General features: G+C 39.7%; 1 protein-coding gene across 22 annotated transcripts in view; it reads left to right on the forward strand.

The window, feature by feature from the left end:
* Nucleotides 1–16,216, forward strand: part of ROBO2 (roundabout guidance receptor 2) — a 1,407,887-nt gene that overhangs the window by 1,214,294 nt on the left and 177,377 nt on the right. The window lies entirely within an intron of this gene.

Below are 16,216 nucleotides of genomic sequence, written 5' to 3' on the forward strand. Positions count from 1 at the left end.
CTTAAGATGGAATGCAATATTTTTATGTATATCATAAACTATCACCCTTTAAGAAAAAAATATAGTAATTGAATGAATAATGAATAATGAATAGCATCATTATATTCAATATATATGTGTATATCTTATCTCATATTTAAAATAAAAAATTAGCAATTGTTTTATATATTCTAATCATATGGAATAAAAGGCATAGATATATAATATGGCAAAAATATGTACATAATTTTTGTAAAGTTAAACATTTCTTATTTTTTATATTTCTTCTGAGGAAATTCCATGAAGAAGAACCTTCCTATGGAGATAACTTTTCATTCATTTTTATTTTTTAATTGACACATAATTTTCATTTTTTATGGGAGGAATCACTTATAATCTTTTGATTCACCCATTTGAAGTAGTTTTGTAGACTCATGACTTCTTTTTTTTGATTTATTTATTTGAGAGTTAGAATTACAGTGAGAAGGAGAAACAAAGAAAAAGGTCTTTCATCCACTGGTTCACTCCCCAAATGGCCGCTATGGCCAGAGCTGCGCTGATCCGAAGCCAGGAGCCAGGAGCTTCCTCCAGTCTCCCACATGGGTGCAGGGGCCCAAGGACTTGGGCCATCTTCTACTGCTTTCCCAGGCCATAGCAGAGAGCGGGACTGGAAGTGGAGCAGCTGGGACTAGAACTGGAGCCCATATGGTATGCTGGCGCTTCAGGCCAGGGCATTAACCCACTGCGCCACAGCACCGGCCCCAATTCATGATTTCTAATTTGAGAGTAATTCACAACTTTTTATAAATAAATTTTATTTGGCCTCTCATAGAGTATGTGTTGACAGTAAATTTGATGACTGTAAACTACTTCCAAGTAGAGAATGGTCAGCACAACTACTCCTTCCTTCTCCTGCCCCCATCACTGTTTATCCAAGTCTGTGTTGAGAGATAGAAGAACCCTCCAACAAGACCAAACATTTGTCATCTTGTCCACCTTTGAATCTCCTATACCAAGCTCATTGGCCTCTGTTACTGATAATGAAAAGAACTTCTCAATACTAATGTTCATGAATTTTTATTGTATCTTGAAACTAATTGGTTAAGTTACATGTTTTAATCAGACTTAGCATCAGGCTTACTATAATCCTACAGCTGGTTGACTGACATTGATAATTCAAAGCAACATTATTCTATAAAATTGCATTGTGTGTCACTGAGTGACTTTTTTAAGAAACCATACTTTTATATCCTATTCACAACCATTTGTGCTGAATCCAATTGGGCAGGAAATATAATTTGAAAATACTCTTAGTCAGTTTTTCATAAATTTCTGTATTGAATTTGTACCTTGTTAACTAAACATATTAGTAAGTCATTAATACATACACATGGTTCAAACATCAAAATATATAAAGTGGATGTAGTGAAATTTTCCTCTCTAATCCCTCACTTCCCACCATTTTTATTTCTGCAAGCACATTTATTATTGTTAGTTTCTTTCTGTCATTCTAGAGGGTGTCTTATGTACATGCAAGCACATTCCAGAATGTTGCTTTCCTTCTGTAGTTAATTAAAGCACACAATGCATATTGCAAGCTCAGCTCTATGTTCACACCTCTAAACTCTCCTTTTTGAAAACAGGATGTCTAAACATTGTACTTTGCATCATTTTCAGCATACTTGTTCTCTGATACTTCATAATGTTTTCATCCAGATTGTGGATTTTGAGTTCTATATGGTAACTTTCCTAAATCTCTTTAGCATCAGGGGAGGAACTCTAATTGAAGTATTTTGTGCTCTTAAAGGATGTCATATAGTGCCTGAACAAATAAAATGTGCCATACATAGATACTGAATTTAAAGTCAATGCACTTGTCCCTCAATATCTGTAGAGGATTAATCCAAGAGGTTTCAGAAGGAACGAATAAATTTTCCCCCAGCCACATGGAAAGGAAATGAGAAATCTAATAGTGCAAAAGTAGGCATTTAGCCCAGCAGTTACAACTCTGTGTCCTAACTCAGAGGGCCTAGGTTCAATTCCCTATTCTGGCTCCTGATTCCAGGTCCCTGCCAATGCAGATCCTGGGAGGCAGCAGTGATGGCTCAAGTAGTCAAATTCCTACCACCCACTTGGGAGGACTGGATTGCATTACTGGCTCCCTACTGTGGCTCTTGGCTAGCCATGGCCTTCCCAGGCATTTCAGGAAGAGACCAGCAGATGAGAGGATTCTGTCTCTGACTGTCTCTTTCTCTCTGCATCTCATTAAAAACAAAATGAAACAACAAAGAGAAAGCAAGCAAAGAATCAACTCTTCAGGTCCCTACTTCATACCCAACACTGTTGATTGAGAATATCCTCAATAGGATCTGTCATCCAATGTCATATTTTTTTTTTAAGATTTATTTATCTATTTGAATGGCAGAAAGCAAGAGAGGTCTTCTATCTGCTGGTTCACTCCCCAGATGGCCGCAAAGGCCGGAGCTGCTCCGATCTGAAGCCAGGAGCCAGGAGCTTCTTCCAAATCTCCCACATGGGTGTGGGGGCCCAAGGACTTGGGCTGTTTTCTCTTGCTCTCCCAGGCCATAGCAGAGAGCTGGATCAGAAGTGGAGCAGCCAGGATGTGAACCGGCAGCTTTACTCGCTACGCCACAGCATGAACCCCCCCAATGGCATATTGAAATCTTCTCATAGAAGCTCACTGAAGCAAGACTTTCCTTTAAGTAAATATGAGGAAAATATGTCAAAGCAGAATGAAATGTGTACTTTAGACATCATTCAGTCAATATGTGTATCATAGGATTAGTTGGAATCTACTAATTTGAGTTATCTCATTTGCCAATTTCAGATTTTCCTTTTGTTGTTCACCTTTAAGACAATTTGTTTTATATTCAGAAGAGTTCTAATTTGTTCATCAAAAATGCCAAGAAAACAAGGTTTTACCATTTTACCATTTTAAGTGGTTAAAATAGTTGAAAATGGTTAATATTTGTTACATGAACTTTTTCAAATTTATAGATTAAGAAAATTTGTGAATTTAATGAAGTAGAGTTATGAATTGCCATGTTTAGATCAAAATAATGTATGTTTGGTGGCCTTCCTACTGTTTTCCAAATTTGGCATCATCCCATGTAAAGAAATTAAAACCACCCCAACCATCTAGGCCATTATCTCTACATAGGGGATTAGTTCCTCAACAAAGCAAGAAGAAAGAGTAGCTATGTCTGATTTCTTGCTTTTGGTTTGGTTTTGTATCAGAGCATTTTGACAGTGAAAGTGTTGTAAGCACTTAGGTTAAGGCCCCCATGTGAGCACAAGAATAAAATATAACTCCAGACCCAATAAGCAATTTTATTTTATTTTTGCCGAGAATAAATTCCATGTGTACACAAGTTTGACTTCAGTGTACATCACAAGAAGGAATTCTTTTTCTGTTTTTATAAAGATTTATTTATTTATTTATTTGAAAGCAGAGGTACACACAGAGAGGGAGACAGAGAGAGAGAGAGAGAGAGAGAGAGAGAGAGAGAGAGAGAGATTTTCCATCCACTGGTTCACAGACCCATAGCTGAGCCTGTCTGAAAGTCAGGTGCCAGGAGCTTCTTCCAGTCTCGCAGTTGGGTGCAGGGGCACAAGGACTTGGGCCATCCTCTGTTGCTTTTCCAGGTGCAATAGCAGAGAGTTGGATCAGAAGTGGTGCAGCTGGAACAAGAACCGATGTCCATATGGGATGCCGGCGCTGTAGGTGGTAGCTTTACCTGCTACACAACAGCGCCAGCCTTGGGAGGGATTCTTTCTAGCTTCACATAAAACCTGATAGTTTGATTAAATCATAGATGAAATTTTAAATTTTAAAAATTTGTGGGGAAAGCACACAGGTAACTAGTTTTCATCATAATAACTCAGTACTACATATACCGTTTCAAAATCAGTATTTGTTGTTTAATATCAAGGCTGGGGGTGTTGAGTTAGCATTATAAATATAAGAAATTATGTTTTTCATAGGTAAGCAAAAAGTGGTAAGTTTGTTTTCCAATCACTGTCAATATGAGTTTTCTGAAATAATTTAAATTTTGGTCTTTAGGACATTTGCATTCATAAAAAGTACTTGGATATGCTCCTTGCTTCCCCTTCTCATGCTTAACTGTCAAAACATGGTGATGCTTTTGAAGATTTATAGTAGATGGATAATGAGATTGCTGAATGTTAACTGCAGCATTCAGAATTCATTTGATAGTCAAAGAAAGAAGATTCCTGAGGCTTTGGGAAAGAGGAGAGAGGTGATAGAGCTTCCTTTTAATCAGCCAATTTAAAAATAAATATGCTACATTCTGGATTAGGAGACATTTCAAGCTTCTTGTCATCTTATAATCAAATGGAACATTTCTTGAAGAGTATAGGATGTCAAATTGCATCCATTTCAGCAAAATTCATGACAGCATAAAGCAATACCCATATTGTGTAATGTGGACATATGCAAATCTTAATATTGGATGAGTAAGACTGAAGCATCTGCGGGCGTGTGGTGCATGAATTTTTAACTTAACAATTCATACGTAGGATAATGCAGTTTTATATTTGGTCTATGTTCCTGTATAAAGGAGAAAAATAAACACACTTTCCAACTGGTCATTTTTGAGTTCATAGATTATGGTGGGATTTTATGTGTGCCTACTGAATTGGACCTTCTGTGGTTATGATTACAAAATGCATTGTTGAAGTAGTGAATTCAGCAGAATCAGGTTGAAAGCCCATAGTTCCATGATAATCTATATCCCTTCTTTCCGAGATCTGTTGAATTTCAGGTAGGGAGAAAAAGATAAAGCAACAGTAGTTTGGAACTAGCTAGCATTCTTCACAAGGAAGGTTGACCTTGACCTTCTTCTCCTCCCAATCCTCATCTCATCAGCAGGGGTGAGATTACTTTGAGACCCTGCCAATAGGTAATAAATAACACATAAATTCCAGGACACCCTTGCACTGTAGGGTGCCCTAATGTCTAATAATCCTTAGACTATTGAGTTTATAACTCATGACATCTGGCAGTTACTTGGCATTGTAATTCATGTTGATCATGCACATCAGAATACGCCATAGGAGAGAAATATTAGAGCGATAGCATGTTGATACCAGGAGAGGCTGGAAAGACAGGGAGATACTGCTGAGCACGTCTACCTCTGTGAACCATGTGAGAAGGCAATACTGTAAAAGCTAATGTCCTCAGATGAGAACTAACAAGGTAGGAGGAGAGTGCTAATCTGTGGGGACCTAGAGTAAAGCAGCACATTAATATTTCCTTGAGAGTAATCTTCATTTGTAATATTCAGATGAGCAGATGTGGTAATAAATGATGGGCAACAATAAATCCTGAAGTTTGAATTTAAATATATACTTCATATATGTGAAGTAGTTTGAGAAGGTAGTGAAGTTTACCCTGGCTTGAATATTATACAACATATGCACGTATGAAAACATCATATGGTGCTCCATAAATATTTAGTGCAACTTTTGTCAGTCAAAAATTTAAAAAAGTAAAAAAAAGGTTGTACACTTACATATGTTGAACTTAATTTTTATTAATTATACATGTGTGATATTTGATCCTCTCAAATTCTGTCTTGGTGAAATTGGGAGAGTTAAGTGAGGGGAAGGAAACAGGGAGCAGTGGGCAATGAAGGCACCTGTAGCAAGTCTCCCTAGTACCCAGCAGCTTAACTGCTTTGACGGAAGACTTGAGGCTTATGGGACACAAACCAGATTGAAAAAATTAGAAGCAGACAGATGGTTATTTGCAATTCTCCTGTAAATGTAAATCCTATAAAACGGGTGTGCTTATTTATTTATTTATCTTGCAGAACCAAATATAAGGACCATAAGAGGCAATATTATAAACTTGAAATAATCTGCCTTTTCCCCTTGTGCCTGTCCTGAGCCTCTTTTTTTTTTAATAGCTAGACGGTGTTGTTCTTAATTTTAAATTCAATGTATTATAAATTCTAATTTCCAGAGTTATAGACGTTACTGTGACTAATAGTGGGATTAGTCCTAAGTGGGCAGGTGCTGGAAGGCAGCCCCTTGGGGAACAGAGTGACCATTTCAAGGGGCGTGGAGAGCAGAATGTTTTTCTGCAGTAGAGGAAGGCAATGCTTTAAACATGTCTAGCTTAATATTCACAGTTCTGGACACCATCCTCCTCTTCACATCAGACTTCGTTTGGGCACAGTCTTTAACTGACCATCCTTCCTTTGAGCTCACTGGGATTCCGGAGATTTCGAGCCCACATGATCAATTCTGTGGATAGTGCCTCTTTAAGAGAGAAAAAAGGGAGAGATTAAGCATTAATTAGCTTGAATCCACAACTTCCTTATAAGCTAACAGATAGGGTATGCAGATCCCTGTCAACTATCAGATGCTAGGTTTGGCCAAAAATAGGACTTCCAAGTGTTGAAGGTTTGCCAAATGCTGGCTCCTTCACTGCAAAGCAAAGCAAATGATTGCCAGAGACAGGCCTTGAGTTTGCCGTGGTCAGATGTCACCAGTTTGCAGTGCCACATGTGATCCAAGAGTTTATGAATGATCTCAACACTTGGTCCCCAAGGAGAACATATGCATTACAGAGGTTATGGATACAAATTACAGAGAGCACAATGTTTCCATGCAATTTCTAAGAATCCTTCAGCAAGTTTTAAACATTAATGGAAAACATTAAGGAAGACTTGGCACTCTTAGCAGGACTTCAAATTATACTGTGGGTGAGGACAGAACAGAGCTAAAAAAAGGATTCGAGAATAAAGACTTGGCTAAGGAACTCAGAGCTGGCCGTTTCTCTTGTGTGAATTGTGTGTTTGTGTGTTTTATTCCCTGCAGAATAACCAGGCTTCACAAAATGCTGTGGCTCGAAAATGAACAAGTCACAGGGCACTCTTGTTTATTCGGCATGCTCCAATTCATACCGCTGGTTTATCGGGATCATTTGCTGAGTGCATTTGCTTGTACAGGGAGTCTGAGTGGAGGTGGGGGGTGATAGCTTCTCATTTTGGAATTGTCAGCAGGCTGCAGGGGTGCCAGAGTGTCAGCTTGCACAGCGGTAGCAGGATGTCTCCCTACTGAGTTCTTTCTTTCCCATTCCCCTTCTGTGCAGAAGAACCACTTATGATTTGTTCCCCAAATACCCAATTGGATTGTCTATTTGGCTGGCGGCTGACCTGTCCACTCTGACCATATTCTGTTTGATAGGAGCAAGCACAATAAAGTGGTTTCTTTTGAATGGTGACTCCTTCTTTAAATTTATTTGGCGTTTTAGTCAAAAAAATCCTGATGAATACAGAATTATTATGCCATGTCAGTGGGGGAGCTTTCAGTGGGAAAGGAAAACTTAATTTAAACTGGCGTTAATATGAAAGGGAACATAACTAGGAAGGCCAGTATTAGCACATCTTCGGGTTGACTTGGGCAGCCATGTCATCAAGAACCAAAATTCTCCTAGCTCCTTCTCTAAGGCACATAATCTCAGCTTCATCGTGAATCTGCAGTTTCCTGTGAGCTCACAGAGAAGATGCCAACAACCATTATTTAGTCCAGGAATACAAGGTGCTTTTCCTCGCAGGTGGAGTGGAAGTTCTGAGCTTCATGCTATTGGGATTACACCTGATCATTTCCCCTGGAGAGGAGTGATGATGGTGGTGGTGGTGGTCTTGGGAGAGTTAGGAAAAGAATGTGGACAGTTATGGAAGCAAGCATCACATTTTATTCTTTTGGTCTGTTATAATTTTCACTGGGAAAGAGTGTAATTTGTGTTACCAGTTAGGCTTTTGAACGTGAATCTTTTGTTTCCTTGAGAGATTGATTTCCAATCATCTTGAACTATCTAGCTTTTATTTTCAAGGGTCTAAATATTCAAGTGTAATCTGTCCCTTCAATCCAACCAGCTTGAATTGTTTTTTATAAATGATGTTTTAAAATTGATCAAACATTGTGGTCTAGATTAGAAAGGACTAAAATATATCCCTTGAAAAGGAGCTCATCAATTCAACCAACTAATTAAGAGTATGGTTGTTCTATGTCCATTGGTTCTGCATCCCTTGATTGAACCATCCACATATTAAAAATACTTTTCAAATTATGTCTTTACTGAACATTTATAAATATTTTTATTTCCTAAGCAATATGGCTTAGTAACTATTTACATAGCATTTACATTGCAATACATGAGTAATCTAGACATTATTTAAAGTATATTGGTGGCTGGGCATTGTGCAATTATATACAATTATACACAATTACATACAATTATATACAAATACTATGCCATTTTATATAAGGGGCTTGAGCATCCATGGATTTTGTTATAAGCAGAAGGTCCTGGAATCACTTCCCATGGATATCAAGGAATGACTGTAGTTTATTAACTTCTCTGATGCCCTTAAAGTGGAAGCTCTTTGGAGGGTTACCTAGTCCAACTTATAGAAAGAGTTTTCAGATGAATGAGTCTGAACCTGACAGCAAAGGAGCAGGGTAGAAGGGGACTTCAAAAAGTTAACTGAAAATGCTTCTAGTGTAGTGTACATGGGATTGCAAGATATATGACCCCAGCAATAGGTGCTCAGTGTTTCTCAAGGTAGTACATTCCATCCTCACTATCAAATGAGTGAACCTTTTGCTTTATGACTAAAAGAAACTTATATTTTAGTTTGATTTTTCCATAAACTTTTTGTGTTCCCTTCATATGTTTGAGGAAGGAATACACAGAGGTAATAGAATAAAGAGTGATATGGGAAATTTTTGCATGCAGAAAGGCCATCAAATGCCAATGTGCAGGGCTAAGTAGTTGTTTCTTTATGCCTATGAATGAAAGTGGCAGAAGATTCTATGATGAGTCTTGAGATATAAGTAGGGTCTGATTCTATACACATTTGAAATCACACTAAAGAGAGAATTTACCCTAAGAATTGTTAAAAAAGTGTGAGAAACGAATTGAGATGATTGTATTTGCATTTTAGCAAACTCATAACAACTAGAATGGAGAGTTTAAAAAATAGATCAGAAAAGGAGTCAGAGTATTCTCATGCTAATTCAATGACCATAGGGGACCATTCTGAAGTAGAGCAGTGGGGACAATATAAATGGAAGCAGATTATGTTACAGGTCAGTGTTGCATAATGATCATATGTGGATTCTAGTGTCAGACATACTGAGTTCAAACCCTGTACTGATTTAACACAATAGACAAAGTTGAAGTGACCTATTACATATCCATGATGTAGTTTTTTGGCACATAATATGTCCTCATTAGATTTTATCTGTTATTGTAAGGCAGTTATTTGTAAAATTGAGATAAAGTGTCTTTCTGTATGCTTGCTAAATGATCCAGAAAAATTCTTATTGAAAAACCAGCACATAATTTCATAAATTGTCTATCATAAGTCTTTTTTTTTTAATTTATTTATTTGAAAGAGTTACACAGAGAGAGGAGAGGCAAAGAGAGAGAGAGGTCTTCCATCTGCTTGCTCACTCCCCAGTAGGCCAAAATGGATGGAGCTGTACCGATCCAAAGCCAGGAGCTTCTTCCTGGTCTCCTACACGGGTACAGGGGCCCAAGTAATTGGGCCATCGTCTACTGCTTTCCCAGGCCATAGCAGAGAGCTGGATCAGAAGTGGAGCAGCCGGGTTACAAACCGGCACCCAAATGGGATGCCAGCACTTCAGGCCAGGGTGTTAACCTGCTGCACCACAGTGCCGGCCCCTACCATAGGTCTTTACAAAATTCATGGAAAATATGTGGTGAAAAAAGTGCATGGATTTCAAAATTTTCTGTGGGATGGACATTGTGGTGCAGCAGGTTAAGCTACCACTGGGGATGCCTGATCCCATATTGGAAAGCCTGGTTTGAGTCCTGGCCACTCCGTGCTTCTGATCTAGCTTCCTGCTGAAGTGCCTGGGAGGCAGCAGAAGATGGCCCAAGTACTTCAGAGTTCTTGCCATTCACATGGGAGACTCAGATGGAATCCATGGCTTCTAGCTTTGGCTGTTGTGGGCCTTTGGGTAGTAAACTGGTAGATAGACATTATATCACTCTGTCTCTCCCTCTCTGTGTCACTCAGATAAATCAATAAATATTAAATAATTTTTGCACCAAAAGAAACATGTTTAAATTCCATTTTCCTACAAACTTTTTCAAGTTTCTTCCGGTGTGCATGATTAATGGATCCTGAGTATCCTGCTAGTGTATCATGATTACTGAAATTTGGTATTGAAAAACTGAAATGTGCAGCAGATAAGCATCCACTTGGGCTGGATCTCGGTTTTCTTCTTATCGGTCTGGATGGCACTGTGACACACAGCTTCCGTATTTGGATGCACACACAGACATTCTGTCCAAGGAAGCCTTTGTTCAGTGCTGTTGTCTGTGGTTTTCAATTGCTGTTAGTCATGCTTTTTATTACATTTCTTCTTAGATAACCTTTCTCATCATCAATCTGTTATAGCTTGTTTTCTTTTTCTTTTCTTTCTTTCTTTCTTTTTTTTTTTTTTTTTTTTTTGACAGGCAGAGTGGATAGTGAGAGAGAGAGACAGAGAGAAAGGTCTTCCTTTTGCCGTTGGGTCACCCTCCAATGGCTGCCACGGCTGGCGCGCTGCAGCCGGCGCACCGCGCTGATCCGACGGCAGGAGCCAGGTGCTTCTCCTGGTCTCCCATGGGGTGCAGGGCCCAAGCACCTGGGCCATCCTCCACTGCACTCCCTGGCCACAGCAGAGAGCTGGCCTGGAAGAGGGGCAACCGGGAAAGAATCCGGCGCCCCAACCGGGACTAGAACTCGGTGTGCTGGTGCCGCTAGGTGGAGGATTAGCCTATTGAGCCGCGACGCCGGCCATAGCTGGTTTTCTTTATCCAATGGTGTATGTGAATATTTTTATCAATCGTAGCTTTAAGAATTGTGTTTTAAGTAGCTATGCTTGAAAGCATGTACATGTTGTTGCTCAAGAATATATCTTTCAGTAGTAATTTACTTACAGTCTCCTCTCATTGTTATTGCTAATGTCCTTTAATATGGAAGTGTTTGAGCAATGATTTGCAACTGAGTTTAAAAATATCCTGAGAAATACTGGTTTAGGACGAGAATGGGGAAGGCTTGGTGTGTGAATAAATTTGGAGTTGTGAGGAAGCACGAATCAAATATATAAGCTGCAAAATCACCAACCACAAAGCTGTTTCTAGAGTCCCTTATTGTTTACCTATAACTAAATTCCACAAAGTTTAGTGGTGATTTGGGATCCTTAAGGATGGATTGTTGAACTGACAACCTTAGTTTCTTGAAGGCTGGTCACAGGAAACTACCTTCAGATCCCTGATAAGAGGACATTCTCATTGGACAACTTGACCTCTTACATGATCGGGAGAGTACATGAAGCAGGAAGTGGGAGGGGAGACAGGGAGTATGCCAAAAAGACGGAAGTCACAATATTTTATAACCAAATCTTAAGTGTGATGTCCTATCACTTTGCAGTATTTTATTTGTTTAAAAGTAGATCACCAGGTTTAGCCTATGCTAAATGGAAGGGGATTTCACAAGGAAACAAATGAAGGAGGGAAGAACCACAGACAGTCATTAGAAAAAGGGCCAACTACAGGCAGTATCATGTTCTTATTTTATATTCTTTAGTTCATAGGACAGTGCTAGCATATTTACCACCATGAAGTACCAGAGGTAGTAGGATGACTTTGTAAAGCAAAGAGGTTAATAATTTGTCAAATTTTGGAGGCTGAAAGTCTACACTAAATGGCACAAGCTGTGGTGGTGGCTCTGTTTGGCTGCATGACCTCATGGCACTTGGCAACGGTGGATGTGTGTATGGTGAGAAGAGAACATGTAACCAACAGGAAGCCGAAGAGGTGGGAATTGCACAAGCCCTTCATGGGCCACACCCACAGGGACCTAGAGACTTCCCCACTAGGCTCCACCTCTTAAGCATCCATCGTGTCCCATGGTTAATGGTAGGACTAAGTCTCCAACAGGTGAACCTTGAAGGACATACCTCATCCAAACTATAGCAATGTTATGAAGATAAACGACATTTGGCTAAGCATTTTAGTAATTCTGAATTTTCTCATCCATCAGAGCCACGTCTTGTAGTGCATGTCAATGCAAAAAGTCTGCATGGATAACCCAACTTTTATAATGACAAGTGAGGTGAACCATCGTTTGTGCTCATGTACAGGAATGAATGTTTGGATTTTGGCCCTCTAGATATCCTTTTTGTTCCCCTGTGAATATTTGAAATTTGTATTCTAAACTTGTGTTTGTAAACAAGTACTTTACTGAACTACATCTATTCTGTCTTTTTTCTTTAAAGTATAAATTCCTGCTATCCATTCAGCTTTTGTCATTTTCACCAGCTTCTTCAATTCATCTGGCTTATATCTCTTTGTATTTCAGGGTGGTATATTCTGGGGTTCCCTAAAAATTAAACAATGGCCAGATGGTTTAAGCTTAAGTGTGTTCTTCACAGGGGTGAACAAAGTGGGGACTGTAGGCAATTTTAAAGAAAGAGTAGCTTTTAAAATTCTTTAGTATATTATTTTTAGGATAGATGAAATTACTCTATGAAAAGACAATAGCCTGAGTGGGTCAAAGTTCGTCTGGGCTTCTGGTGTGACTTCAAATCTAGTATTTTTGAGTCTGAATTAATCTCTTGAATCCAGCCCTTAGATTAGGAGAACTTCAGTGAAACCCCCTTCCTGTGTTTCTGGAGATATATTAGTCAGTTTTCCATTGGTATAATAAATGTACATACATTTATTTCGTTCAGGGGTTTGGATACTAAAGTCCAAACAGCCTGAAGCCGGCTATAAGGAAGACCTTAAAATAGAAGGCATCATGACAGGATTGCATGCAAGAGGGAGACATCACATGGTGAAACACGAAACCAGAGATGCTGGGGACGGATTGTCATACTCCTTTGTAGTAAGCCTCTTTGGAGAACCAACCAGAGTTCCATGAGAACTGCTTCATTCCCTTCCAAGTGCTGTACCCACAGTGACCAAATGAACTCCCACTGGCGCCATCTCTGGGAGGCTTTCTCACCTCTTAACATCACAGCACCGAGGGCCAAGCTTCCAACACATGCACCCTTAGGGAACCTATTCAATCCATGTTCAAAACCACAGCAGGAGGGAAAGGAGGAAATAAATGAGGGGTATGAGAGTGTCAGAGAACCTGGTTCTCTTTAGTTTAAGTTCAAAGCACTCAGTACACTACTAAAGTGCCATACTTTGGAGTATTGTTTCCCAAACCCCAACACTGTTCTAGAACCTGCTGAAAACGATGTTTTCCCCTTTCAAGTTTTGAGACACACACACACACATACACACACAGAGAGAAAGAGAGCGAGAGTGAAAGATAGAAAGGAACACATTTTATTATTCTGAATGCCAAAGGTAAAAGAAATGGTAGCACTAATCACAGATCAATTAACTGAGTACTATATAAACTGCAAAGAGCGTATTACAAGTTGAAGAGGGTACAGTACCAATTATACCATTATCTCACCCCACTCTCCAAATGAATAGTCTGAAAGCCTAAAATTATAGTTGATGTTAGATTTCTTGGCTTCATGTGCAAATTGGAGTCATTTTCCTTTTTTTGTGAATGTCATAAACACATGTTATATGGTTCAAGAGTAGCAGTCCTTGGAGTTTGTTATGATATTTTTCTACTTGCTGTCCCCTGTGTCAAAGGGCCTTTTTTTAAAAATTGGAATTGTTGTAAATTAGTCTAACACTGCATTTCTGAGTGATTAGCAATGATCTTTAAGGGCCATTTGAGCTGAAGCTTTTTGCCATGTCATTTGTTAGGAGACCAGTTCTGGAGAAGGCTTTTCAACTGGCCAGATGTGCCATTTTGGAACAGATTGAGGGCCTGCCAAAACACCATTTGTTGCCAGTACCGGATATTGCCAGGATGCTCATCACCCTGTTACCATATTTTTGCACTTCTCAACATTGCATAAATAGGCAGCTGTTCCATATTTAGAACATAAATAAGTCACCAGCTTGCTCTCCCTGGAGGATTTACCTGAAAGAGGGAACCACAGGGTTAACCCTTCCTCATCCCTTGCATGAAAGTCATGTTTAAATGCACACTTCCCTCACTCCCTTCAGAAGCAAATCCTCATGCATATAAATCACACCTTTCTTGCCAGTTAGACAAGGGGACGAAAATGTGCAGTTCACAGTGCTAAAATAGAACACATTTCCTTAGCAGTGAGAGCAGCAAATTAATCAGCTTACAAGCCAAGAGCGAGCAATTTGTGCCGAACTCTTTCTTACTGCTCCTTCAATTGGAGACAAGTTCTCTAATCTTGCAAAGGGCCATGACTTCATTAAGATGGAAAACCCTGTTAAAGGATGTGTTGCAAGGCACAAGGAAAGAAAAGCCCTAAAAGTCACTAGTTGTCTCTCTGGACCTCTTTTCAGGACAGGTTTTTTTTTTTTTTAATTATTATTATTATTTATTTGGAGAATGACAATTAACCTAGAGCCTTGGCACAACAAAGGAGCAAAGAGTTGAAGTAGGTCTCATTACAGGACAGCAAACACAGTTGGTTTGACCTAATCCCCATTTGCAGCACATGATTTACATTACAGGATAACACAGGCTGCCTAATGCTGATTTCAGACAGCATTACGCGTGCGTGCATACACACACACACACACACACACAGAGTCTTCTAGAAGTTCATGGAAATGCGTGTTGTGAAAAGGCTATGCATGAAGTTCAATATTTCCGTGTCTAAATCAACTTCCTTTATTATTATTTATACGTGAGACAGAGCAAGTGAGAGAGCACGAGCGCATTCCCATCTACTGGTTCACTTCCCAAATGCCCATCATGGGTGGGTCTGGACTAGGGGCAAAGCTGGGAGCCAGGACATTTACCAGGAAGTCAGAGTCAGCAGCCAAAGCTGAGATTGAACTCAGGAAATCCCTAGACACAGGTGTCTTAATCACTAGGCTAAACACTTGCTCTGAAACTTATGTTTTAATGACATTTTCTACAAATTTGTTTAAGATTTACTTATTTATTTGAAAGAAATCAGAGAGAGGGAGAGAGATGGAGAGACAGAGAGATCTTCCATCCTCTGGTTTAATTCCTAGATGGCCGCAACAGGCAGCGCTCGGGCCAGGCCAAAGCCTGGAGCCAGGAGATTCTTCCAGGTCTCCCATGAGGGTAGCAGGAGTCCAAGCACTTAGTCCATCTTCCACTGCTTTTCCCAGGCCATCAGGAGGGAGCTGGATCAGAAGTGGAGCAGCCAGGACATGAACCTGGGTCTATATGGGATGCCAGCATTGCAAGTGGCATCTTTACCTGCTACACCACAATGCCAGCCCCCCACAACATTTTTGAAGTGTGTGTGTTTAAACACAAGTTACATCCTATGTACGGTAGAACCATTTGTCACTGTTGGAGTAAGAAAAGTGAAGGCAGTTAGGAAAAGTGGAGGCAGTTAATGCAAGGTGTATATTAGCTTATCTGCAATATTTTTTTGAATGTTTAGCATACAGGCATAGCCCTGTTTAGCAAGTGAACCCAGCATTCTGCAGTCAGATGAGGCCAAGTCATTTCTCCAGGCTTTTCATCTTGCCAACAGCAGAAAAGCACTTGCTGATGGATAGGTGACATTTGGAGAGCCAGGCCTGCCAGATTTTTGGAGGTTATGATGGAGGTCCAACCTGCTGTTCTCCTTAATGAAAGCAGGGGAAATTCAGACTGGCAACACTGCTATAAGGCATAGCTCTGCTCTGAAAGTCGTGCTGCCCAGATGTCACTTGGCAGGTGGAGATGGCGAGACAATGAGAATGTTACCCTGTGGATGTGGGTGCTGGTGCACTGCGAGTGTGAACAATAAGTCTATATTCTGAAGTATAATGAATACTGTGTGGGTCTTGCCATATTCATGTCCTGAGAAAGGCCTTTCTCAAAGAGGACTCACTCCACTCCCCCTCACAGACTGACATGCTTATGTACACTCAAACCATGTGCATGTGACCTGTATCGGGTCCTACTACATGCTTAATACTTATTTTTTATGTAGTTGTGTGTGTGTGTATATGTATGAGTACTTCTGAAATTTCATGGAAATTGGAATTAAAATATGTTTATCTTGGTGCTAAGAAATTTTGAAATCCATGCATATGAGAGATCATCAAAAAATTCATAAAAAGTACGTATTATAAAACACT

This window comes from Oryctolagus cuniculus, chromosome 4 (genome assembly GCF_051225735.1).
Source record: "Oryctolagus cuniculus isolate XC-2025 breed Fujian yellow rabbit chromosome 4, ASM5122573v1, whole genome shotgun sequence".
Lineage (NCBI taxonomy): Eukaryota > Metazoa > Chordata > Mammalia > Lagomorpha > Leporidae > Oryctolagus > Oryctolagus cuniculus.